Source organism: Bubalus kerabau, chromosome 2 (genome assembly GCF_029407905.1).
Source record: "Bubalus kerabau isolate K-KA32 ecotype Philippines breed swamp buffalo chromosome 2, PCC_UOA_SB_1v2, whole genome shotgun sequence".
Classification (NCBI taxonomy): Eukaryota; Metazoa; Chordata; class Mammalia; order Artiodactyla; family Bovidae; genus Bubalus; species Bubalus kerabau.
In genome coordinates, this window is record NC_073625.1 from 7,216,865 (window position 1) to 7,242,777 (window position 25,913).

A 25,913-nucleotide genomic window follows, 5' to 3' on the forward strand; every position below is an offset into this window, starting at 1 on the left:
CAAATTCCACCCCACACCGCAAAGACTCAAGTTTTGGGAAAAGCGGTTGCTTATGGAGATAAATCTGGAGACAGAAATGGCAACCCACTCCAGTGTTCTTGCCTGGAAGATCCCCTGGAGAAGGGGAAAGGCTACCCATTCCAGTATTCTCACCTGGTGGGCTGCCGTCTATGGGGTCGCACAGAGTTGGGCACGATTGACTCGACTTAGCAGCACCCCACACCTCTCTACCTTTACCAGCCCACCAGTCCTCTGCATTTCCTGTTTTGTCAGAGCTTAGTCTTAACGTATGTTTATGTCTATTCTTCTTCTTTTTTTTTTTTTTTTTAACATGAACGGGCCCCTGCTGCATTATTTTTTCTATCACATGGGTCAGGAAGATCTGCTGGGAAAGGATAGGCTGCCCACTTCAGTATTCTTGGGCTTCCCTGGTGGCTCAGTTGGTAAAGAATCCGCCTGCAATGCGGGAGACCTGGGTTTGGTCCCTGGGTTGGGAAGATCCCCTGGAGAAGGGGAAAGGCTACCCATTCCAGTATTCTCGCCTGGAGAATTCCATGGACTATACAGTCCATGGGGTCTCAAAGAGTCAGACACAACTGAATGACTTTCACTTCACTGCATTATTTTTTCTGTCACATAGTTTTATTTAAGAAGCACAAGCTGGAATCAAGATTGCCGGGAGAAATATCTATAACCTCAGATATGCAGATGACACCACCCTTAGGGCAGAAAGTGAAGAGGAACTAAAAAATCTCTTGATGAAGGTGAAAGAGGAGAGTGAAAAAGTTGGCTTAAAACTCAACATTCAGAAAACAGAGATCATGGCATCTGGTCCCATCACTTCATGGGAAATAGATGGGGAAACAGTGAAAACAGTGTCAGGCTTTATTTTTGGGGGCTCCAAAATCACTGTAGATGGTGACTGCAGCCATGAAATTAAAAGATGCTTACTCCTTGGAAGAAAAGTTATGACCAACCTAGATAGCATGTTGAAAAGCAGAGGCATTACTTTGCCAACAAAGGTCCATCTAGTCAAGGCTATGGTTTTTCCAGTGGTCATGTATGGATGAGAGAGTTGGACTGTGAAGAAAGCTGAGCGCCGAAGAATTGATGCTTTTGAACTGTGGTGTTGGAGAAGACTCTTGAGAGTCCCTTGGACTGCACGGAGATCCAACCAGTCCATTCTGAAGGAGATCAGCCCTGGGATTTCTTTGGAAGGAATGATGCTGAAGCTGAAACTCCAGTACTTTGGTCACCTCATGCGAAGAGTTGACTCATTGGAAAAGACTTTGATGTTGGGAGGGATTGGGGGCAGGAGGAGAAGGGCACGACAGAGGATGAGATGGCTGGATGGCATCACTGACTCGATGGACATGAGTCTCAGTGAACTCCGGGAGTTGGTGATGGACAGGGATGCCTGGTGTGCTGCGATTCATGGGGTCACAAAGAGTCGGACACGACTGAGCGACTGAACTGAACTGATATACATATACATCATTATTGTTAAGTACAGTATGTATTTGTATACATATATATTACTCTATGTATTTGTATGCATATGTATATATAGGTATATATGTGTATATATACACAAAGCTGTTCATATATAGGCTCCATGCTAATTATCTGTAGGATACTTTTTAAAAGGGCATTTGCTGTTATGATTTTTGATGTATAATTGACAAGTCTGAGAAACCCAGCAGGATACACTGGTGTCCACAAACACAGGCTGTGGAAAATTTAATCAAGTCCCAGCTTCCATTATCAAAGCCTCATTAACCAAGCCATCCACGCTCATTTTGCAATTGTTGGCTGGCCAAAAAGCAAGTAGCAGATGTCGACCTTGCAGAGGTTCACTAATAGAGCTGAGCTTGATTCAGACTCAATCGCTGCTCCCCTGTCGTCAGAGGAGCCAGCAGGACTGCAGAGGTGACATCACGTGTACACCACCAGCTGCAGGCTCAGGCCTGACTCACACCTTTGCCCTGAAAGGCTCTGCTGTGGGTTTGCTCCAGGGTGGAGCGGGGATGTGACTCACCCGATGACTCAGTCCCCACTGCGCCCCCAGACCTGCTGATGGAACGTCCACTCGAGGAGTTAATTCTGTCCCACCCTGCTCGCCAGCAAGTTGGTAAAGAGTCACAGCCTAGGATGGCCTTTCACCGGGCAGAATGCAGCTCATCCCTGCGAGTCTCCATCCCCACCACCCACTAACCCCACTACCCAGCTCCCTAATGGCACTTTAAATGCAGAGGGGTCATTTAAGTATAATCCATCAAGCCTGGATGCGTAATATTGTGACTACAGATTTGTTTAGTCTGTGTGCTTAATTGTGTGCTGTGTGTGCTAAGTCGCTTCACTCGTGTCCAACTCTGAAACTCCACGGACTGTAGCCCACCTGGCTCCTCTCTCCATGGGATTCTCCAGGCAAGAATACTGGAGAGGGTTGCCATGCCCTCCTCCAGGGGATCTTCCTGACCCAGGGATCAAACCTGAGTCTCTTACATCTCCTGCATTGGCAGGCGGGTTCTTTACCACTAGCACCACCTGGAAGCCCCACGTGCTTAATTAGAGGGATATGCTTTATCTGTAGATAAATCCACCATCGTGAGTGCAGTTTGAGCCTCTTTGCTTCTTAGCAGGAAGACAATAGCTTCACACAGTCTGGCGTAGAGCAGACTTCAGGTTTGGGGTGGGTTCTTTGTCCTCTGCTAAAGCCCCACACTTCTCCTTGCCCCTCCAGAGTCATTTCTTCGTGCGCTCTGGTTGACAGGGTTATGAACGGTACGAGATAAATTCTGTGCTGCCAATTGCTGGTCCTTGGGATTCTTTTGCTTTCTCCCTTCTTTCAGGAGATGCTGCTGTTTCTCCCCAAATTGTCCTTTTCCTTAAGTTCCTTGTGGAGGCGGCATCCGCATTAAATCAGTGTCTGGTCTGTGTTTGTTCAGACCTTTCTGTCTCGCCAGAGACTTTTCTGGGACTGGCTTTTTTTGTGGTGGGAGAGGCTACTTCTCTGCCATTCAGGAAACTTCATTAGTAGGCTAGGAAAGACCAGCTTTTAGGTGCAATCATCAGGGAGCATTTTCCCTACACACCCACGCCCACACACACACACACACACACTCAGGAAACCTCAGTAGTAGGCTAGGAAAGACCAGCTTTTAGGTGCAATCATCAGAGACCATTTTCCCTACACGCCCACACCCACATTGAAATGGGCCCTCTCTATGTCAAATACCATTTCTGCAATTAGGGTTAGTAAAAGCCATGTGAGACTGGCAGGAGGGTCCTCTCAGCACCTTCCCTCCTGAATCTGGCGCTGCATCCTGGCCTGTGGTTTGGGGCATTAGCAGATGGGAGCTGACATGCTTAAGAAGTGAAACAGGAGGAAGCTTGCTTCTTTCCCCATCTGGGTAGCATCTTGTTGCAGGTGGGGCTGGAAGAAGACGGCTCTGATCCTCTCCCTCGGGTGATGCTCATTCTGAGCCATGGCTTTAATTTTCCTTTCCTAAATTCTTCCCAGTTGGCCAGTGAAAACACAATATACCATTTGCAGGAATCATTTTTTTAAATTTCATCCCCACTTCTTCAATCCACCCTTTGAAAGTGCAGCTTGTCAAAGAGAAGCAAGGGCACAGCCGTGCTGTATCCCAGCACACAGTAACACTTGCCGCCGCATGGAAGCTCAGTTTAGGGGAAGAAGTTCTGAGTAGGAGCCTGGATCACAGGAGGAGACCCCACTGCGGCCTGGAGGAGGTGAGTTAGCCTCTCCTGCCCAACCACCCTGCCCCACCACCAGGCGCATCTTGAAACGGAGCAGTACCCTGTGGTCCTTGCCCCCCATGTTTTCCACCTGCCTTTTGTCTGTGGAAACACTTAGCCAAAGAATACGTTTAATCAGAGAAGTGAGAACGGGCAAAAACAAAGGGAAACAGTCAAAGGAGACCAAGTAATAAGTGTACTCATTAAGCAAAGTCAAGGACATTTAGTTCCTTCTCAAGGACCACAGATAACATTCTGAGCCATATCCTGTGAGCCGTCATAGATGCTGAACACATGGAAGAAGCTAACTACGTGATGACCGCACTGTAGCCGGGACATCAGCGGCCACAATTCCAAGAACTGGCCTCAAGGAAATGGGAACAAACTGGCCCTGGAACTGAAGATTAACTGTGAGTAAGACCATTAAGATGACACCGATTAAACCACTGGGGACCAATTTCAAGATGACTGGCAGAGCTCACCTTGCTGTTTCGGCATGTAGCCCCCTCCCTCCGTCTATAAAAACCTCTTGTCCACTGATCGTCAGCGGGAGGAGTTGGCCTTTGAACAGGCATCTGTCCTTCCCCCCTCCACACCGGTTGCTTGCATCCAAAACAAAGCAAAAGTTCCTTCCCACCAATCTGGCCTCTTTTATGGCTTTTGAGTGGCGAGCAGCTGGATCCCCCTTTCAGTTACTATCTGAAGGCAGAAAGCCAGCTCGGGCCTTCTCCCAGCCCCTTCTAGCCTACGATCCAAGCACTTAGTTAATTTGTGATTACACTCATCCTCCCAAGAAAAAGAAAGAAGCACACATAAGTGATTACCCAAGTCCCAAGGGGTGCAGAAGATTACACTAATGGAAAATCTGCTGTAAGTCAATGATGTAACCAGACCAGATGACCGTCCAAGCCCAGGGATTTCTGGAGTACACGGCTCTCACTCAGAAACGACGGCCGGAGAGAGGGAGTGTGAGCTCGTGTCCAGCGTGCTCAGCACAGCGCCGGGAACAGAGGCACTGAGAGGTGAGAGCTGCTGACAGAAGTGACACTTGGGTTGTTCACTGTCTGTAGAAACTCCTGGTGATGTCATAGTCACGCATGTCATCTGTCTGTGGTTTCCATGGAGCAAACAGGAGCATGCTGCTGCTGCTGCTAAGTCGCTTCAGTCGTGTCTGACTCTGTGCGACCCCACAGACGGCAACTCACCAGGCTCCCCCGTGCCTGGGATTCTCCAGGCAAGAACACTGGAGTGGGTTGCCATTTCCTTCTCCAACGCAGAAAGTGAAAAGTGAAACTCAGTTGTGTCTGACTCTTAGCGACCCCATGGACTGCAGCCCATCAGGCTCCTCCATCCATGGGATTTGCCAGGCAAGAGTACTGGAGTGGGGTGCCATTGCCTTCTCTGAGACAGGAGCATACTTTGAATTTAATGTTATATTGTATCTTTCCATGAAAGATGCCTCATTTGAGCTCCTAGACCATTGTCTAATTCATTCAGGTCTTTCTGGAGTTCTTCCTGGCTACAGGAAGTCAGGACTTCGTAGTTAGATGGTGCCGCCTTGGAAGCAGAGACGTGTTCTGGAATCCTGGAATGTTACCTGGCATGGAAAGCTCTGTTTGTGCTTCTGCCTGAGATGACTGACCAAATCCACTGGTGACTCTTGACCAGGTAGCTGCTCTGCAACCTTAAAGGATGTGAAAGGCTTGTCCTGGGCGGTGCCTCAACCCAAAGGTGTAGAGCCCTGAATCTGATGCTAACTCTTCCGAAGCACAGTTCTTTCCATCTTGTTTGTGACTCCCCGTCTGCCCAGCACTGCCTTGCTGCCGCCTCCCTGCCAAGGTAACCTGCCAACTTCAGGCTCAGCCCTGCAAGGATGCAAGCCCACCAGCATCACAGCTGGCAGTCCACTCAGAGCTCCACACTCAGGCAAGTGGGCTCTGGAGCTGGTGTGCTGCCCCGGGTCCACAGCGTGGGCTGCAAGAGGCAGAGCTGACGCTTCTAGAATGCTTGGGGAGTGAGGGTCCCCCACTTCAGTCCTCATCCAGGGTGAGTCCGTCTGTCCTGCTTTGTCCTGGGGGGGTCCCTTCAGTCAGCTGAGCCCATCACCTCTCACCCAATACCTGCTAGTCTCTTCTCCCAGGTGGGAACCATCCCTGTGAGAGCTCTTACCTCCCAGGTGTCTTCCCTTTACCCCCAAGGCTGGTCCTTGAACCAACCTGGATAAACTCCCTGATTCTGAAAACCCTGGCTTCCTCGTGGCCCCAGGAGCTCCCCAAGGCAGACCCCATTCTGGGTTAAACTGCCGAACTTGTGAGTCAGGCCTGCCCAGCAGCTCTGCATGGTCTGGCCCCAGCATCTCCCAGCCCTCTGCCCTCACTCCAGGCCCCTCGGCCTTCCTCCTCGTCCCACAGGGACCTGTTAACCTCAACCCCAATTCTGGTCCTTTGTAGGAGCTGAGCCTCTGCACTTGTGCTCTCCCCTCTAATTTCACCTGAGTTGCTCCTTCTTAGGAGAAGGCAATGGCACCACACTCCAGTACTCTTGCCTGGAAAATCCCATGGACAGAGGAGCCTGGTAGGCTGCAGTCCATGGGGTCATTAAGAGTTGGATACGACTGAGCGACTTCACTTTCACTTTTCACTTTCACGCATTGGAGAAGGAAATGGCATCCCACTCCAGTGTTCTTGCCTGGAGAATCCCAGGGACGGGGAGCCTGGTGGGCTGCCGTCTATGGGGTTGCACAGAGTCGGACACGACTGAAGCGACTTAGCAGCAGCAGCAGCTTCTTCTTATCAAGCACATCTCAGCTCACATGTTGCTTTTTCACAAAGACCTTCCCTGATGACCCCAGTCTCTGTCTCATCCTTCTTTTCAAGATCTCTCCAGAGTCTTTACCACTCACTGACGTGCTCATATTTATCTGCATTATCCTGTGTGTCTTTGACTGTCTCTGGTCCTACAATTTAAGCTCCGTGAGAGCAGGACCTCACTTGCTCAGCCTCTGCTGCGTCTCAGCACCTGGGACATCTCTCGGTCTGTGGAGCCGCTCAGTGAACGCTTAGGCAATGCATGAGTAGTAACTTCTTCCACACATGGTTAAAATTCTCCCTTCTCTCTTTTAAAACTTGATTTATTTTAAATAAAATTTATTTAAAATTTTATTTTATGAAATAAGTTTATTTTATAGAATTTTATTTTATAAAATAAAATAAGTTTTATTTTAAAACTTTATTGTGAATAAAGCAAAATCACTTTCCAAGGCATTCTCCATTATCTCTCTGCCCTTTCCCCCATCTTTCCCTTGGCTGGGCCCGAGGCTCCGCGCACAGGCCAGAGCTGGCACAGAGACCTGGGCGGGGGAGCTGGGCAGTCAGGCGGAGGCGCTGCTGGACCAGTGGGTGGGGCTCCAAGCTGTGTGCCAGGCTGGGTGCAAAAGGCTGGGAGACTGAGTTCTGCCCCCTGTGAGGGCAGTAATGGGTGACAAACTGGATTGGCTTGAACCGTGAGAGAAAGAAACTCCACGGCCCCCCTGGAATGAGAGGATTAGTTGAAAACTGTTTGCAAGAGGGCTAGAAAGCCAGGCTGCCCTTAGGAAGTAGTGGCTCTGAGAAGAGCCCCTCTCAGATCTCACATGGATGCTCCAAACACACAGCCCACATGCCCAGGACCATGGTGACCACCAGCCCACACGCCCAGGACCATAGTGATCACTGGCCCACATGCCCAGGACCGTAGTGACCACCGGCCCACATGCCCAGGACCATAGTGACCACCGGCCCACACGCCCAGGACCATAGTGACCACCGGTTCACACACCCAGGACCAACTGACCATCAGCCCACACACCCAGGACTGTTGTGACCATCAGTCCACACACCCAGGACCATAGTGACCATCAGCCCACACACCCAGGACTGTTGTGACCATCAGTCCACACACCCAGGACCATAGTGACCATCAGCCCACACACCCAGGACCGTAGTGACCATCGGCCCACACACCCAGGACTGTTGTGACCTTTGGCCCACACGCCCAGGACAGTAGTGACCCTGGTCTGGAGTACAGAGTAAAGTGTAGACAGTGCACAGAGTGTCAAGGGAACTGGAAACTAGATTCAGGAGCCTTCAGATGAAATCTAATGCATCTACTATTCAATATAATTCTGATTCCTAACAATGACATAAACTTTGCCTCCTCTGGGACGTTTTCTTTACATTATCTTGCTTGATCCTATAGCAACCTCACATAGGAAGCAGAGCAAATAATACTATCCTCACTGTTGAGTAAACGGAAACTCGGAATGGTTACAAAACTAACCACAGTGTCCTACGTGTCTTCAGGCTCTTACAGGCTCAGTAGGTTCAACTGAACCCGAGAAACTGCTCTCTCTAAGCGTTCACTTTGAGTAACTTATATTAACCCCAAGTCCTTTCCATAAAGTTGTAATTATTTATTTTATAAAAAGAATCTTAATTTATCAAAAGAATATATTACTTATTTAAATAGCAAACTCCTTTCCAGGTACACTAAAATAGTTTAAAATATCTTTCCTGATGTAGGTACACTGGTACATTTAAATGATGATTTATTGTGTGAATTAAATAAGCAAACTGGAAGATGTAAGGAATTCCCAGAAATCAACAAGAAAAGGCAAACAAAATAAAAATGGACCAAACATTTTACTAGCTGAGTCATGGAGAAGGAAGCCCGGAACCCCAGAAACCAAGCAAACATCTGCTTGAGAAGCAAAGCTAGCCCCCCTCTCCACATCCTCCTGGACTCGCGACTGCCCACAGGGACCATGGTCCCCTGGCCATGCCGTCTAAGGATGCGGCGAGATTTTGCCAGTGGAAGGTTCGCAGAAGGAATCTGTGCAGTTTCTGCCTTGTTTGCCAATAAGAAAATTGCTTTCCCAGAAATTCTCTAATTTTTTCCCCAAAGTTAGTATGTGGCAACTGCCCAACTTCAGCCACTGGGACGAAGAGGATGACCTAAGCGATGGCAATGTAACAACAGGGAGGACCCCTGACTAAGCATGGGGCAGGGCCCCCAACCCACCAGCCTGACCGCCCATGCAAGGTGGCGACGCAAGAGAGAAGAACTGGAGCAGCTCAACTTCACCCTGAATAACACAAAGTTCCACCCAACTAGTGGTCTGGGAAATTCAGATTGAAAGCAGATGCCATCTCATACCCTAAAGTTGCCAACATTTTAAAAGTTCAATGATACTAAATATTGGCAAGACTCTGGGAAATAGGAAACCCATGTATAGTTCTGCCAGGAGCATAAATTGGTACAACCATTCAGAACACCATTTGTCAATATTACTGATGTGGAAAATGACCACCTCTACAGCCTTCACTGACCTTCTAGGGACAGTAAACTTACATATGGAGACCATCTCTGCAGCGGTTCCAACCTCACTTTCATTAGCAAAATTGAGAACAGTCTGAAAGTCTAGAAATAAGGGATGGATAAGTTGTGATACTTTCACACAATTGAACACAATCGACTTTAAACTGGATACACTGCATCCACGTGCGTCAGCATGAATAAATTTCAAAACCATGGAACACCAAAGAGAAAAAAAGTTGAAGAATATGTACAGTGTGATAGCACTTGGTAAAACAGAGTATGCAAAGCATAACAGAGTATTGCTTTGACTACGTATTTGTGGTAAGAATATAAAAGAGTGATGGAAGAATACTTACCAGATTCTTGATGTGGTTGTCTCTGGAAAAGGAAGGTAAGATGGATCTGTGGAGAGAAACAAGGAGGTTTCAACATTGTTCACAGTGTTTTATTTCTTGTGTGAAAAGATGTCATGCAAAAATAAATTTTGAACTTTTAAATAACATAAAAATTAAAATTCTACATCTAATTTTCAGGCACAAAGCATCCTGCATGTGTGTCTTCCTGGTGATGAAAAAATAGAGCATCTCTCAGGAAGAGCCACCCAGAGGTCAGGTTGTATCTGGCTTTTGAGAACACCCGGTTCATTTGGGCTGGGAGAAAACTCTGGGCCTTCTGCTTAGTGCATCACTCAGCAGCTAGTGTCCTCAAATCATACATGACATTCCCTATGCAATAGGAGGGCTTCCCGGGTCACTCAGCTGGTAGAGAATTTGCCTACAATGCAGAAGACCCTGGTTTGATTCCTGGGTCAGGAAGATCCCCTGGAGAAGGGATAGGCTACCCACTCCTGTGTTCTTGGGCTTCCCTGGTGCTTGTGTATGGATGTGAAACTTGGACCATAAAGAAAGCTGAGCACCAAAGAATTGATGCTTTTGAACTGTGGTGTTGGAGAAGACTCTTGAGAGTCCCTTGGACTGTAAGGAGATCAAAACAGTCCATCCTAAAGGCAATCAACCCTGAATATTCATTGGAAGGACTGATGCTGAAGCTGAAGCTCCAATACTTTGGCCACCTGATTCAAAGAGCTGATCATTGAAAAGACCCTGATGCTGGGAATGATTGAAGAGGGGAGGAGAAGGGCAAGACAGAGGACGAGATGGTTGGATGGCATCACTGACTTGATGGACATGAGTTTGAGCACACTCTGGGAGTTGGTGATGGACAGGGAAGCCTGGTGTGCTGCAGTCCATAGGGTCACAAAGAGTCAGACAGGACTGAGCGGCTGAACTGAATTGATGCAATAAGAAGCTTCCGGCCTCTTTTCCAAGAAGATAACATCTTTCACAGTTCTCAGAACACCTACATTTACCTCCAGACTCCTGTGGTCAGCACAAGTTTGATTCCCACTTGTGTAAAAATAAACCTGGTTTAAAGGGTTTACAAGGCAGCCTTGAGGCTCTATGTGCCTCAGGGAACTGAGGCATAACCCCCATAACCCCCAGGAACTGGGGATCACATCCTCTGGCCTACGATGGGACATGAGATGGGCGGTGGGGAGGGCGTTTGCTTTCCATTCTGCCATGAATGTTCTGGGCTTTTGCTCTTCTAACTGTAGTACCAGGTGACAAAGTGACTTATTTCTCCTTAATCACACACACAAATCAATCCTTGGAATGATTACTGTCGAATAATTTTCCTTTTTTGTTATAAAGGGTAAAACATTACTGCAGAAAAGAAGACAAAATCAGCCATTCATAATTTCATGACCATTAATAGTTCAGTGAATAACTTTTCAGATTATTTTTCTAAAATAATATTAAGCTATATATACACCAGTTTAGCCCTTTTCACTTAAGATTCTATCATTAACTTATTTCCATGTCTACATTTTCTCCACAGGTGCATTTTTATAGTCACATAGCATTATATAGGGAGAAGGCAATGGCCCCACTCCAGTACTCTTGCCTGGAAAATCCCATGGACGAAGGAGCATGGTGGGCTGCAGTCCATGGGGTCGCACAGAGTTGGACACGACTGAAGTGACTTAGCAGCAGCAGCAGCATTATATAGGGCTTCCCCAGTGGCTCAGAGGTAAAGAAGCAGCCTGCAGTGCAGAAGACGTGGGTTTAATCCCTGTGTCTGTAAGATCCCCTGGAGGAGGGCATGGCAACCCTCTCCAGTATTCTTGCCTGGAGAATCCCACGGACAGAGGAGCCTGGCGGGCTACAGTCCATGGGGTTGCAAAGAGTCGAACATGACTGAAGCAACTTGGTATACACCCATGCACAGCATTATAACTTTTCCTGAATATCAGTTTATTTCAGGAATAAACAACCTCAGGCTGAACTCTGCCCAGGGTCTGTTTCCTGGGGAACCCAACCTGTGAAGCTGGTATCAGCAGTGGGCTGACAGAGAGCGTGGGCTTTTGGAACTGGTTCGCATGCTATCTGGCTGGCAAAGACCACCCCTTGTTGGTGGTAAATTAAGCACCAAGAGCCCTTGCCACAAAGTGGCTCTCGATAGTGAACTGACTAGTGTCTCCAAAGATTCTCGTGCACCTAGAACTTCAGAACAGGACCTTGTTTAAACATAGTGTCTTAGCAGATGGAATTAGCTAAGGACCTCAAAATAAGATTAAGGATTGGCCTTAAATCCGGTGATTGGAATCCTTGCCAAAGGGGAGAGGGGAGACACAACAACAGGGAGACGTAAGGAAGAAGGCACGTGAGACGGAGGCAGAGGCTGCAGTCGTGTAGCCAGAGTCCGGGACACCAGGAGCCATGAGAAGCAGGGAGAGGCGAGGGAGGGTCTTCCCCGAGCCCTAGGCGGAAGCACGGTCTGCTGACACCTTGATTTCAGACTTCTGGCCCCCAGCACCGTGAGATAATGCACATTTGTCGTGTAAGCCTCCCAGTCTGTCATCACTGCCCTGGGAAACTAATCTGGTTGTAGAAATTTTGCCAGCAACCATGGAGACGGTGGAAGGTGCCAGATGTGTGACAAGTTTGGGGGCAACAGCAACTCCAATAGTGGAATTCAATAGCTGAGCTCAGCGGACCCTCTAGAAAAGGTCAGGAAAACCTTTACATGCAATTTACAGTGACTGAGAGTCAGCGAAGCCAGAGGACATCTTTACAGCAACAATGAGGGCCCCACCTCCCAGGGGGAGAAGGCAGAGGAAGACGATCCCCAGGCTCAGGACCTAACGGCCAGGACAGCAGAGTCCAAGAAGGGGAAACATCCCGCCAAGGACAGCTGGGCTGATTTCAGCTCCCCCTTCAGCCTTGAAACTCCTAGAGCCCCTAACCCTCTGGGCCCACAGAAGTGAGCCACTTCCCCCCCAACATGAAGGGCAGCATCCCACCTCACCCCGCTTGCAGGGAGTGCGGAGACCTCCACCCATAGGACACGAGCGCCATCAGACCTGACCGCCACCTCCTGACCCCTCATCCTATAACTATGACTAAGTTTCAGCATAGCTCAGCCCTGAGGATACAGCGTGAACCTGCGTCACTCACCATCCTGTGGTTTCATGGGACCACGGCTCCCGGGAGCTGCCCCTAAGAGCTTCCCTACAAACCTCCCTCCCGGGGCACAGTCTCCATCCGGGAAACCCTACCTAAGACAGCGCGTACTGGTCCATAGAGTCTGGGTACTCACATACCTCTTCACGCTTTTAAGCAAGTTTCCATGTGTTAAAAAGGGAGACGGGGAGGCGAGCGTGGTGAAACTGACACCTGTGAATCCATCTGGCAGATGGACAGTTTCAAGGGCCCCATAGCCAACACCTGCACCTCTGTGCTACAGGTCAGTTTATCAGTGACCTGAAGAACAGCTGACCGGTAAGAGCTCTGCGTGCGCTTACAATTTGCTGATTGAAAGCCTGCTTACATGCCTGCTAAGTTGTTCAGTCAGGTCTGACTCTTTGCAACCCTATGGACTGTAGCCCACCAGGCTCCTCTGTCCTTGGGATTCTCCAGGCAAGAATACTGGAGTGGGTTGCCATGCCCTCCTCCAGGGGATCTTCCCAACTCAGGGACCGAACCTGCATCTCTTTCAACTCCTGCATTGCAGGCAGATTCTTTACCACTGAGCCACAGGGGAAACCTGTTTGAAAGCCTGCTTGACACTAAAAGCAGGCTTTGCACACCAGGGCCCTCTTGCATGTCGGAAACAAAGGGCTCTCAGGAGAGTTCAGGTCTACAAAGGCACATTCATGCTTGGAGAATTATGGGTTTAGCTTTTTCAATTAGGTCATCTCTCATCTCTAGGTTGTAGATCAGGAGCACTGAGAACATGCAGGTGAGGTCATGGAACATTTATCAGGATTGATGACAATTTCTGGGGTCCCTGGGAACCACTCCAAGGGAGGCCCTGGATTTAAAGTCCATTCGATGTGCGTCTTCCCTGTGAGATGATCTGGGGCTGGAGGGAGAGTTAAATCATTTCTTAACACAACAGAAAACTAATTCTCACGGTGCTGTGACCCCGGGGAGAACTAGCAGTGAGACTTCTATTTCAAGCTGAAAGGCTCTGGCAACACTGAAGTCCAGTTAAGAAAGTTCAGCGGTGTTGGCATGAAAGAAACTTAAGACCTAAGGCAAACTGATTTTGTTCTGTAAAACCACCAAGAAGGTGAAAAAACAACCCAGAGAATGGGAGACAATAATTCCAAATCCCTTATCTGATGAGGGACTGGTATTCAGAATACACAAAGAACTCGTGGAACTCAATAATAAAGAAATAAATAACCTAATTAAAATGAGTCTTTGAAGATAGTTCTCCAAAGGAGATATACAAACAGCCAATAAACTCATGGAAAGATGTGCAACATCCTTTGCCTCTAAGAAAATGCAGATCAAAACCATTAGGAGGCCAAGTTCAGGAAAGATAATTATGAGTGTCCGTGAGGATGGGAGGAATTAGGAACCCTGTACACCACCACCAAAAACGTAAGTTCGTGCAGTTGTTCAGGGAAACAGTTTGCAGTTCTTCAAAAGTTTAAACATAGAGCTACCATACAACCCAGCACCCCCGCCTTGGTATGTAATCAAGAGAAATGACAGCATCTGTCCACACAGCGTTCACAGCAGCCCCCAAGGTGAAACCAGCTTAAGCATCTATCAACCAGTGAATGGATAAACAGCATGTGGTCCATCCATACAGTGGAATATTATTCAGCCACAAAAAAAGTGTCAAGTACTGATATATGCTATAGCATGCATGAGCCTTGATGAAAGAAGGCAGAAGCCAAACACAGCATATCATAGGATTCCATTTCTAGGAAACGTCCGGAATCTAACGAGACCGAAAGCAGATTTGTGGTTGCCGTGAGTTGAGAGATGATTGATGTGAGAGACGGCTAATGAGTAGGGGGTTCTTTCTGAAGTGACGAAACGGTCTAAATTTATAGTGTGATGATGGTTGCACAATTCTTACAATATATTAAAGCCACTGAATTGAATTCTACACTTGAAGTGGGTGAATTTCATGGTATATGAATTATATCTCAATAAAAATACTTAAAAACTTTAATGGGCTTCATTTCATCTATTTCTTCCCTTGGGTGGGAAGAGCTGCATGTGGATGGGAAGTGAATGGGAAAGGCCTTGTCAGGGCTGTCTGGGTGGCAGCTTTGCTGCAGCAGGAACTTCTGTGGATCTGCTTCTTTCCCGTTCCATGCTCCTGGTGTCTTTGTGGGTACGTTACATTATTTTTCAGCAGATATCCCCTCTCGCCTCCAAGTCTGACCTACCTCGCTCCTTCTCCACGCCAGGAGAAGTGCATTTCCTGGGGAACTGGGTTTGGCTGGCTGGTTCACTTAGGCTAATGGAGTGGGGGAAGCAGTGGCCCCTGCTCATTCCAAGTGGATGTTTGAAGAATCACGGGGATTTCCCGCCGGCCCTGTCTCCCTCAGCCCAAGTCCATCAGATGGAGTTTGTGGGGCAGAACGGAAGCCAACAGCAGCCTGAGCAGAGCTACCTGACTGCCCGTGACTCCAAGGGAGAAATAAGTGCTGTAAACTGCTGATGTTTTCCTTACACAGCGTTATCACAGTGAAACCTGACTGATACAATCATTACTTTATTCACTAAGAAAACGTATTTAGAGCGCTGCCATACATTGGATTTTGTGGTTATTTTCTTTAATGAACAAGACCATCTTTTCTCTTTGCATCTAAAAGGTAAAATGGAAAAAGACACCAGCAAAATACAAAATATGTGGTCAGCGATACAAGAAACACAAAATACAAGGGCTGTAGCATAGAAAGAGATCATTTCTGACTCAGGAATCACAGAACATCTAGAGGGAACGAACATTTCCATAATCAGTTATTTCAGGAGACGAAAGCCCAGTCGTATACAAATTGTGCTCCTCCCTGGATACTACTGCAGACAAAGAGCAGCTGGAATTCTCAAGGCTTCCCCAGATGTGCCCTTTGCCCCAGCTGTGAAGTGGACAAGCCTCTGGCGCTGACATCATTCTCGGAGCAGAAGGAAGTGGGCAGGGAGATCACCAACTGACTGGAGCAACCCTGCGGTGATAGCTTTAGTTGAAACTGACTAAATTATCTAGATTTGGGAAGACTAGGGGGCTCAGATAGACTTGACTTTCAATTATAGGAAAATATAGGCAGTTAGGTTTCTGGGCCCTGCATGTCACACTGCACAAAGGAAGGGAACAGCTCCACCGAACGAGCGTAATCTTAGAGAGCCAGGGGCTTGGGTTCCCGACCAGATGGCTTGCCCCCTGAGATAACTAATCCATTTGCTAAAAAAAGGCCGACAAGTTTTCCATATGCAGTGTGATGACCAAGTGCCAAGGAGAAACACCAAACCCCAAAGAAAAATCAACACTCTTGCTTTTTTCTATTTTTAAGCCTTGCTTTGGAAATGAGGAATTTCCTCCCAAACATCTCTACGAAAACATCTCTACCCACACACTCCGCTTTTTGAAAGAATGTGCATTTGAAAAAGAAAACCTGAATGTACCTTTACCACAATATGCTGAGACAGACCACACACACCCGGTGAAATTACACAGACGCTTTTGACAGTCTGAATTTTAACTTTAGAACTTTTTCATGAAATCAAAATAATAGGAAAGCGTGCTCTCCAATTTCTTTCAGTCGATTTTAGGATAATCTCTAGGTCTCCAGGAGGTTTCAGTACAATCCTGCATTAATGGGTTTAGGAGATTGATTTTGGCGTCTGCAGCAGCTCCTGTGGGAGCCCCCGGTGACCCTGGGTCTGCTCTGGGCTGCCCCAGGAGTTCCCTGGGGCTCCGGGCCAGTCCCCTCCTGCCTCTCGAGCTCATTCCTCATCTTTAAAATGTGTGGGCTCTGGGTGACCTCTGAGCCCTTTCCAGCTGCCACATCCTTTGATTCCACTTTTTTTTTCCATAAAATTTTTAGATTCATAGCTGGACAATTGAATTCTGCAGACTGAAAACTACTTTTCTCCCAGTAATGTATGTTTTGATCAAAGTCCAGTGGAGCTAATTTTATTCATCTTCCCACAGGTTGATTCAGAACTTATCTTTATAGTTAAACACATACAAATGGGGTGTTAATGCTGGAGGAACCATGCCATCCTCTGCAAACTTGCCTCTTGGATCAGTTAACTCCACCTCGTAGGTTACAGGTGACTGACTGTCGGTCAGTCAGTCAGTCCCTAGGTCAGTCCTTATCTCACAGGATAAGGAAAAGTCTTATCCTGTGAGAAGAGAGAGTTAGCAGAATTTTCCATCAGGAAGAAAAAGTGAAAGTGAGAGTTGCTCACTGGTGTCTGACTCTTTGTGACCCCATGGCCTATACAGTCCATGGAATTCTCCAGGCCAGAATCCTGGAGTGGGTAGCCTTTCCCTTCTCCAGAGGATCTTCCTAATCCAGGGATGGAACCCAGGCCTCCCGCATTGCAGGCGGATTCTTTACCAGCTGAGCCACAAGGAAGTCCATGAGGTCAGCAAGAGAAGCAGTAACATTTCGGAAGAGGCTGCCAAGTACAGACTACTGCCTAATGCTTTTATTCCCACGGAGCTTTACAGGCAGATTCAAAGGTAGGGTTGAGTTTGGGGCAGCTACCAGTATTGGTGGCTTTCCCTGGTGGCCCAGTGGTGAAGAACTCACTTGCCAATGCAGGAGACGCTGGTTCCGGAAGATCCCCTGGAGAAGGAAATGGCAACCCACTCTGGTATTCTTGTGTGGGAAATCCCATGGATAGAGGAGCCTGGTGGGCTACAGTCAATGGGGTTGCAAAGACTAGGATGTGACTTAGTGACTAAAAAACAACAGTGTTGGTAGTCTACGTGCGGGTACAATTTTCCTGAACACTTACTGTGTGCCAGACGCTGTCCTGAAAACATCCCATGAATCAATTAATCCTCAAAATAACCTCACAAAGTAATATTCTTACAGATGAAAACACAGGATAGGTAAGTTGTCTCAGATTGCAGGGTAAAGGGCAGGGCTGGGATTCGAATCTCAACAGAGCCCAGCCCAAAGAACAGAAAAGTCTGTCCCTGGAGCTCAAGGGTCAATTTGGAGACAAACTCAAACCACCAGACCATGGGGTGGGGCTGATGTTTGGAATTGTAGGGGGCAGGGTGGGGTGACTGTATTTAACCTTCTTCCTTCATCTGCCTCGAGGGAATTTAAATTGCTGCAACACAAATGTCAAAGGGAAAAGAAAAGACTAACATTTAGATGCCGACTTTCCAAGTAGGATATTTCAATTACAAGACAGGCTGATACGATATGAGGGGAAGGAAGCTGGATTCATGCCTGGCTGGCGTCCAGCCCAGAGTCCACCTGGGGGCGGGGACCATTAGGAAGAAACAAGAACAGCCCCCGGACTTCTCCCGAGTGAGGTGGGGATGACACAGCCAACAGTGTTTTATATTAAAAAGTTTAAAAAATTCATGTGGTTAAATCTGTACATTTTCTGTTATGATTTCTGCATCTGTCTACATGTCTAAAAAAGTTCTTTCTGGACGTCTGCTTCCTGGCTCCCTTACAGCTTAAACGTGAAGAGCCAGGTTCTGAGTCCGAGGAAGGTACGATAGAATCCTGGTTCTGCCCATCACTGACTGTGAGGAGTTCCCTTGCTCTGCTTCCTCAAGTATAAGCCAGGCACTGCAATGAGAGGAGTATGCTCCCATTATGCAGACGGGAAAACCGATATTCAGAGGGGAAATTGCTTGTGCAGAGGCGCCCAGTAAATGGAGCTGGGATTGGACACCAGTTCTCCTGTGGTCTTACCAATCACACTTATGCTGATTTATAATACATGGAACACCATGGTTTTATTTTTGTTATATCTTTGAAGACGTTTTGCCAGCCTTCTATCTGAGACACTGCAGCTATCCTCAAAAGTGAGGCTCTGGCACAGTTTTCCTTGCAGACATGTCTCCTAACCCTGGTGTTTGAACCACATCTAGGTTCTGGTAGCGTCTCCCGAGGCCTTAGTTATCCTGTTTGATCGGCCAGCTTCAAACAGTCTGGGTACACAGACCATCTCGGGAGACCTACAAAGGACAGGGGGCCAGACAGAGATTAGAGCAGATCTTCTGTTTAGTTAAGGGCTCTAAGTATGTTCTTCTCTGCGACAGGAATGAAATAAATGCATGTAAACAGGCGATAAGAAGATTCCACTCCCCCAGGGTTGCTTGAAGCAAGACCTGTTTGGAGACGATATAGGTTCATTCAGAGCCTGTTTCCAAGTTTTCATTTAATTTGATTAGAAACAGCTGGAAGATCAGAACGGCTGCATAATTTCTCCAGTGATGCAGAGGGAAAGAATGTTCAAGTGACAGAACCACAAGTCACCAGCCTGGCTTGACTCACACAGGAAAAAATTGAATTAACAAATTACGAACCCCAACTTTCTCATCCACTCTCAGCTTTCATGCTCAGCCTTGTTCGACTCTTTGCAACCCCATGGACTGTAGCCTGCCGGGCTCCTCTGTCCATGAGATTCTCCAGGCAAGAATACTGGAGTGGGTTGTCATTTCCTCCTCCAGGGGGATCTTCCTGACCCAGGGATTGAACCCACGTTTCCTGGGTCTCCTGCATTGGCAGGCGGTTTCTTTACCACTGTCCCACCTGGGAAGCACTTCTGAGCTTCATGTCTGTTCAAATTAATATTGCTCCACGTGGCCACCTCCTGCAACGATGCTAATTATTACATGACTAATATCCTTTTTGTTTTTACAAAGGGGTTTTAAAAGTATTCATTTAAATGTAAAGTTTCTAACAGTCAAAAACAAGGACTTTCATTATTCAATCCTGAGCAGAGGGGAGGGGCTTTTCTCCACATAATAGAGGGCTTGGTGTCAACCCAGTTCTGAGAAACGTGATCGGTGACGGGGAGGGAGAGGCTAGTTCTGTCACTGAAGGTTCAGCCTCATTAGTGCAATCAGTGACCTGCAGATTCCATGCTGAAGCCGGGCTCCAGCCCCTCCCCGGAGACCCTCCTCCCAGGCAGTGGTGCAAATTGTCCTCAGATCCTTGCTCAGATCTACTACCTGACTCACTGAGAAGCTGAGAGAATTCTTTGCTAATCTTTTCTAATCTTCACTTGCATAGTGTAAACAATTAAATCAAAATGCTGAGAGTGTCAACCTCACAAGCCGCTGTCAGAATAAACAGGAAAACTTGTATATAGTGTTTTAAGACTCTGACATCCCCTGGACTGCAGCACGCCAGGTCCTGCTGTTCATGGGATTCTCCAGGCCAGAATACTGGAGTGGGTTGCCATTCCCTTCGCCAGGGGATCTTCCCAACCCAGAGACTGAACCCAGGTCTCCTGCATTTCAGGCAGACTCGTTACCATCTGAGCCACTAGGGGAGCCCTTGAAATAAACCAAGTTACCTTTAAATGATGAAAACACTTAAAACTGCCTAATATGTAAAAATATAGAAAAGGAAGGCAGTTATAGAGATATAAAAGGTGACCCATAATCTCAGCGCCTCCAGACAACCACTGTCAACATGCTGTTTTCCCCTCAATATAGTTATTTCATTCTTTCTCCTGCTCTCTCCTCTCTGTCCCCTTCTTTCCCTCTCTCATCCAGAGGTAGTCCTGTTCCTTGCCTCATAGATGAGATGAGGGGTGAAAAGGGAAACAAATGCCATGGGATCCACACGCCTGGCCTTGGAGCTCTACACACCACGTGCTCCTGGCGCCAGGGACCTAGAATCTTGATCAGCTTCCTTGTTAATTTCCCACAACTATCTCAGTAGAAGTTAGAGGACACCCATCTGTGAGCAGGGATGGAAAAGACCCTGAGGCTAGGAAAGATTGAAGGCGGAAGAAGGGGACGGCAGAGGGTGAGATGGTTGGCTGGCATCACGGACATGAGTTTGAGCAAGCTCCGGGAGTTGGTGATGGACACGGAGGCCTGGCATGCTGCAGTCCATGGGGTCACAAAGAGATGGACACGACTGAGTGACTGAACTGCACTGAACACGTAGATGCAGAAGGGCTGACTTTTCCATGTCTGCTTGGCCCCAGCTGAGCTCTCCAAGTCCTCAGTGGTACCCCCAGCCCCCTGGCCACCGCTCCAGGGGCTCTTATGCTGCCCTATCCAGGCAGGCTTAAGTTTTCCTTTAAACCATCTCCGGTGGGGCAGAGACAGGCAGGGTCACCAAGGATTATGTTTGCTCATCAGTAATCCCAGCTCTCCTGCAGTTAAGCAAGGCTGTGTGACTAGTTCCCTCTTTCCTTGCGGACAAGGAGGCCTTGTGTTCCACCCAGACGGTGCAGCTACGAGACAGAATCTGAGGGATTACGTGTCGCAGAACTTTTGCTGACTCATGTGAGGCATGTCACGTGACAGAGAGGACTGAACGTTTCTTTAAGCCTTTAAAATTTGGGGCTTATTACTGCAGCACAATCCAGCATATTCTGACTAATACAGTTGGAGGGATTCTCTCAGCTGGCACTATACTTTGATCTTTTTGTATCTTTAAAAATAAAGACTTGATCATAGTTATTTCCTTGCTTCAAATGATCAGGAGCTAGCCTCACGTAAATGGTGAGGTCCAAATGCTTTCAGCCTAACTGGTTCAGTTTATCCTCGTGGGCTCATCTCCTGGTGTTCTGACCCCCAGCCTAGAGCCTAAATTGCAGCCACACGGACTCCTAAGTCTTTCCCGAGTTTCCATTTCCTGAAGGGGCTTCAGTCACTGAGTGTGTCTGACTCTTGCAACCCCACGGACTGTAGTCCGCCAGGCCCCTCTGTCCATGGGATTCTCCCCGAAGGAATACTGGAGTGGGTTGCCATTCCCTTCTCCAGGGGATCTTCCCAACCCAGGCATAGAACCAGCATCTCTCACATCTCCTGCACTGGCAGGGCTCTTAATCACCTGAGCTACCAGGGAAGCCCTACCTTTCCGGCACATCTCGCCTTTTAAATGCTACCAGGCCTTTGTTCGTGCTTGGTTTTCCTTTGCTTGGTTGACACTGCTTTTCTCACTTAGCGTGTTGTTACGTATCCTATAAGTCTAAATTCAAATATGACATCTGTGATGTTGAAGCCAGCTCCAAAACGTTGTCAACTCCCTTGCCAAGTTGCCACAGTGCTGAGTAAGTTCTTTTCTTTGGAAAATCTCCTACTGCTTGATTTATTTGTAGGTCCACTTTGGGTTCTTAGAGGTGGTGCTATCCCTTATTCTTTCCTAGCACAAGGGTAGTTCATAAGCGTGCATATACATTCCCTATGGAACCTGGTGTTGTGGCCACAGCAGCGGTTCAGGAGCAGAATTTATGGTTTCTGTCAGTCTACACTGCCTAGTCTTTGGTGTGTAAAGCTGATGTTTCTCAAGCAGAATGTTATGTAAAGCAGCTTAAGGGAAGTCCTCTGGGAGGGGCCTGAGACAGCGCCATAGGGAGACTCCGAGTTCACCTCCTCCCTTGGACACGTGGAATCCACACTACACAGACACAGAGACCTCAGGTCTAGAGACACACACAGACTGAAAGTGAAGGGATGGAAGGAAAAAGATACTTCATGCAAAGAGGAAAGCAAAGAAAGCAATACTCCTATTAGACAAAATAGACTTTCAAAAGTCGGTCCAGGGTGACGGCGCCTCACCGCGGGCTTTCCTAAGGCTTGGGAGTTGTCACACCCACGCTGGACCCAGGACCCGGGGCCCCATCACTGGTAACCAGGAAGGTTAAGTCAGTTGGTCCCTGGAAGCCCAGCATCTCCTCCTGACCTGGTCACTTGTCAGTGCCCTGGGCACCCTCTGAGAGCCTGCAGCTCAGACTGCTGGGGTTGCCAGCTCTCCCTAGGCCCCCCATGGCTGCCCTTGCCCCTGGCCGCTCCTCTGAGGACCCCACTGAGCTGTGCTTTTCCATTGGCTTCACTGGGGGTGGGGGCCGTCCAGACCCGAGAGGCAGTTGCCGGCTCTGTCTGCAGGGGATGCAGCTTGCTGCTACCTTGCATCCCTGTTGCAAGTGTATGTTGAGAAAACGATTTCATTTCATTTAAACCCTTTAAAGAAAAATCCAAGATGTCATTTGTGCTTGAAACACAACACGCCTTACACGGGTGTTATCCCCTGGGCAGCCGCTAACCTCACAGGCTGTAAACACATAAAATGGGGCTGGTCAGAACTGAGAGTGCTGTGAAGTAAAATACATCTCAGATTTCAAAGACTTGGTACACACACACACACACACACACAAATTAGAATTTAAAACATTCGTGGGCTTCCCTGGTGGTCTAGCGGGGTTAAGAATTTGCCTTGCGATACGGAGGACATGGGTTCAATCCCCGGTGCAGGAAGAACCCACATGACTGGAGCAACTAAGCTCCAGCACCACAACTACTGAAGCCCAAGCACCTAGAGCCCCTTCAAGAGAAGCCTCTGCAGTGAGAAGCTTGCACAGAGCAACTAGAGAGTAACCTCTGCTCACTGCAGCTAGAGAAAGCCTGCTTGCTGCAATGAAAGCCCAGCACAGCCAAAAATAGCTAAATAAAAGTATTTTTAAAAATTAGAAAAACAAAATGTTCAAATATATTTTTATTGGTAACATGTTAAGGTTCATAGGTTAAACAAAATGTATCATTGAAAAATTTGAACTGTTTTTCTTTTTTTCACTTGTTTTCATGGAAACGTTTTACTGTAGCTCATGTGACATTTTCAGTAGCTCACATCGCTCCGGACGGACCTGCGGAGCACACAGATTTACCATGACAAGAACACCGCCGTCATTAGGAACGCCTACTGTTGGAGCAGGCTTCTCTCTGAAGAGATCAGGGAGCCAGCCGTGTGTGTCACGGGCACTGAGTGTGCGTGCTCAGTCGCTTCAGTTGTGTCCGACTCTTTACAATCCTATAGAGTGGAGCCCGCCAGGCTCCCCTGTCCATGGGATTCTCCAGGCAAGAATACTGGAGGGGGGTTGCCCTGCCGTCCTCCAGGGGATCTTTCCAACCCAGGGCCCAAACCCACGTCTCCTGCATCACAGCCATATTCGTTACCGCTGAGCCTCTGGGGAAGCCTCACTATTGTGAAGCAGTGCTTGCGGTCGTTGCATTCTCCTTCTACATGTTGTCTGACCATTTCTTTTACTTTATTGAATAAAGTCACAGATAAGTGATTTTCAATTGGTAAAAAAAAAAGCTAAAACTCATGCATCGGGTTTCCTATTACAGGAGTAACACACGGGCTGATAAAGCTTATGTCAACTCCTAGGGAGAATTTACAGTAACAGAGTCCATTTATTTTCTGGTTTATTTGATTGTCTTAACTTTTTTTTAAATACATTTCAAGTTATTTTTGTTCATATTATATAAGCTATTTTGGATAAGCAAGTCACTTTTAAAAATTTTTACTGTCAATTGCTCCTACAAAAGTCAATTAAATTCAGTAATTAGCTCAACAATTTCCCTCAAAGTTCCATTATTTGAGGAAAGCCACTTTTCATTGCAACATCAGAAAAAAAACTTTTCATGAAAAAATAATAAACATAACTCTTTCAAGGAGCCAAAGTAATACTGTATTTCTTTATTCTTTGAGACATAGAACATTTTTATTTGATTAATGTGTAATTTAAGTAAACACAGCCTTCTACTGCTTTATAGAATCTTTATGACTTTTGAAGGTTCTTAATACAAAATCCCATGGGCGGAGGAGCCTGGTAGGCTGCAGTCCATGGGGTCGCTAAGAGTCGGGCACGACTGAGCAACTTCACTTTCACTTTTCACTTTCCTGCAATGGAGAAGGAAATGGCAACCCACTCCAGTGTTCTTGCCTGGAGAATCCCAGGGACGGCGGAGCCTGCTGGGCTGCCGTCTATGGGGTCGCACAGAGTCGGACACGACTGAAGTGACTTAGCAGCAACATATCCATCTAGTCTAAAACCTGATCTTACATAAGGAATATCCGCCTCTCTGAAAGAAACTTACAAATAAAATGACACAGGCATTCTTGGAATAGCCAACCAGAATCTCATGCCAGTTTGGATTATTTAACATTTTTTCCCAGGGACTTCCCTGGTGGTGCAGTAATTAAGAATCTGCCTTGCAAATGCAGGAGTCTCGGTTCAACCCCTGGTCGGATTACTAAGATTCCACATGCTTCAGAGAAACTAAGACCTCGATGGAATGGGGAGGGAGGAGGGAGGGGGGTTCGGGATGGGGAACACATGTATACCTGTGGCGGATTCATTTTGATATTTGGCAAAACTAATACAGTTATGTAAAGTTTAAAAAAAAAAAAATGCCAAAAAAAAAAAAAAAAAAAGACCTCGCACCACAGCTACGGTCTGCATGCAATGAAAATCCCGCATGCCGCAAAGACCAGAGGCAGCCAAATAAATAAACAAACAAATCAATAATAAATGAAGAGAATAACTGAAAAATATCCTCTAAAGTATAAAACCTTAAAAACATTCTTTCCCCAGAATATCTGTTTTCAAAACATCTTTGTGTGTGCGCTGTTTGGTTTTCTGTAAATATTACTGGGATAATAATTTGGGTTTGGGGGGAAACAACAGTGCTTTCATTAAATGGCATCCAAAATTACTGCTCGATGTAACAAGCTGAGATCATAGAATTTAGCACAGTCAAGGATTCACTGAAATGAAGCAGCTGTTGGCCTTCACGGGCTGTTTGTACAAACTGTTTCACTTTGTTCTTATTTTCATCTTCCTTCTGCTTTTTGTCTTTCCCACTTAAGTGTCCTGGCCTTTTTTTATCTTTAAACATTCTTCTGTGTCATTTTCATTATCTTTATTTTCTTGTCTTTATTAACATATCCTTATCTTCAGAAGTTTTAACTACTAAAGTTTGGGGAGTTTTTTAGTTTCCAAAGACCTGTATTGGAGAGTTGTTGTTGTTTTTTTCTTCACAATGATCATCACTTATTCCAAAATTACCAGGTGTGCCAGAAAACAATTTCACACAAGCCAAGAAAAACCACAGGTTTTGTAAATCCATAGGTCACCGATATTGTAATGATTCGAATGAACTTTAAAATCTGATTAATAGGCTTGAGAAAATCTATGGGAAAAAAATGGAGAATTTCATCAGAGAATCGAAATCTAAAGTAAAAAAATAATTTGGAAATTCCAGAACTGAAATATAAAATAGCTGAAATGAATGAGTGACATTTTAAACTCCATCCGTCTGTCTTTCTTTCTTACAACGTGGGCTTCCACTGGCTTACTTCTTTCTTATTGTATTTGAATTTCAGTGTGAACAATAAATCTGAGGAAATACACCTGATTTATCTGAAATCAAGGCATACACTCGAGTAAATTCAAAGGCAGTTTTAAATGGTTATGATG

At 46.9% G+C, this 25,913-nt stretch overlaps 1 protein-coding gene across 6 annotated transcripts in view; it reads right to left on the minus strand.

Annotated features, from left to right (window-relative positions):
* PSD3 (pleckstrin and Sec7 domain containing 3) overlaps positions 1-25,913 on the minus strand; it is a 616,838-nt gene that overhangs the window by 552,514 nt on the left and 38,411 nt on the right. For all 6 annotated transcript variants that reach the window (XM_055566944.1, XM_055566946.1, XM_055566948.1 and 3 more), the window contains exon 2: positions 9,474-9,519. The gene's annotated coding sequence lies outside the window, so the exon portion shown is untranslated. The remainder of the gene's footprint in view (positions 1-9,473; positions 9,520-25,913) is intronic.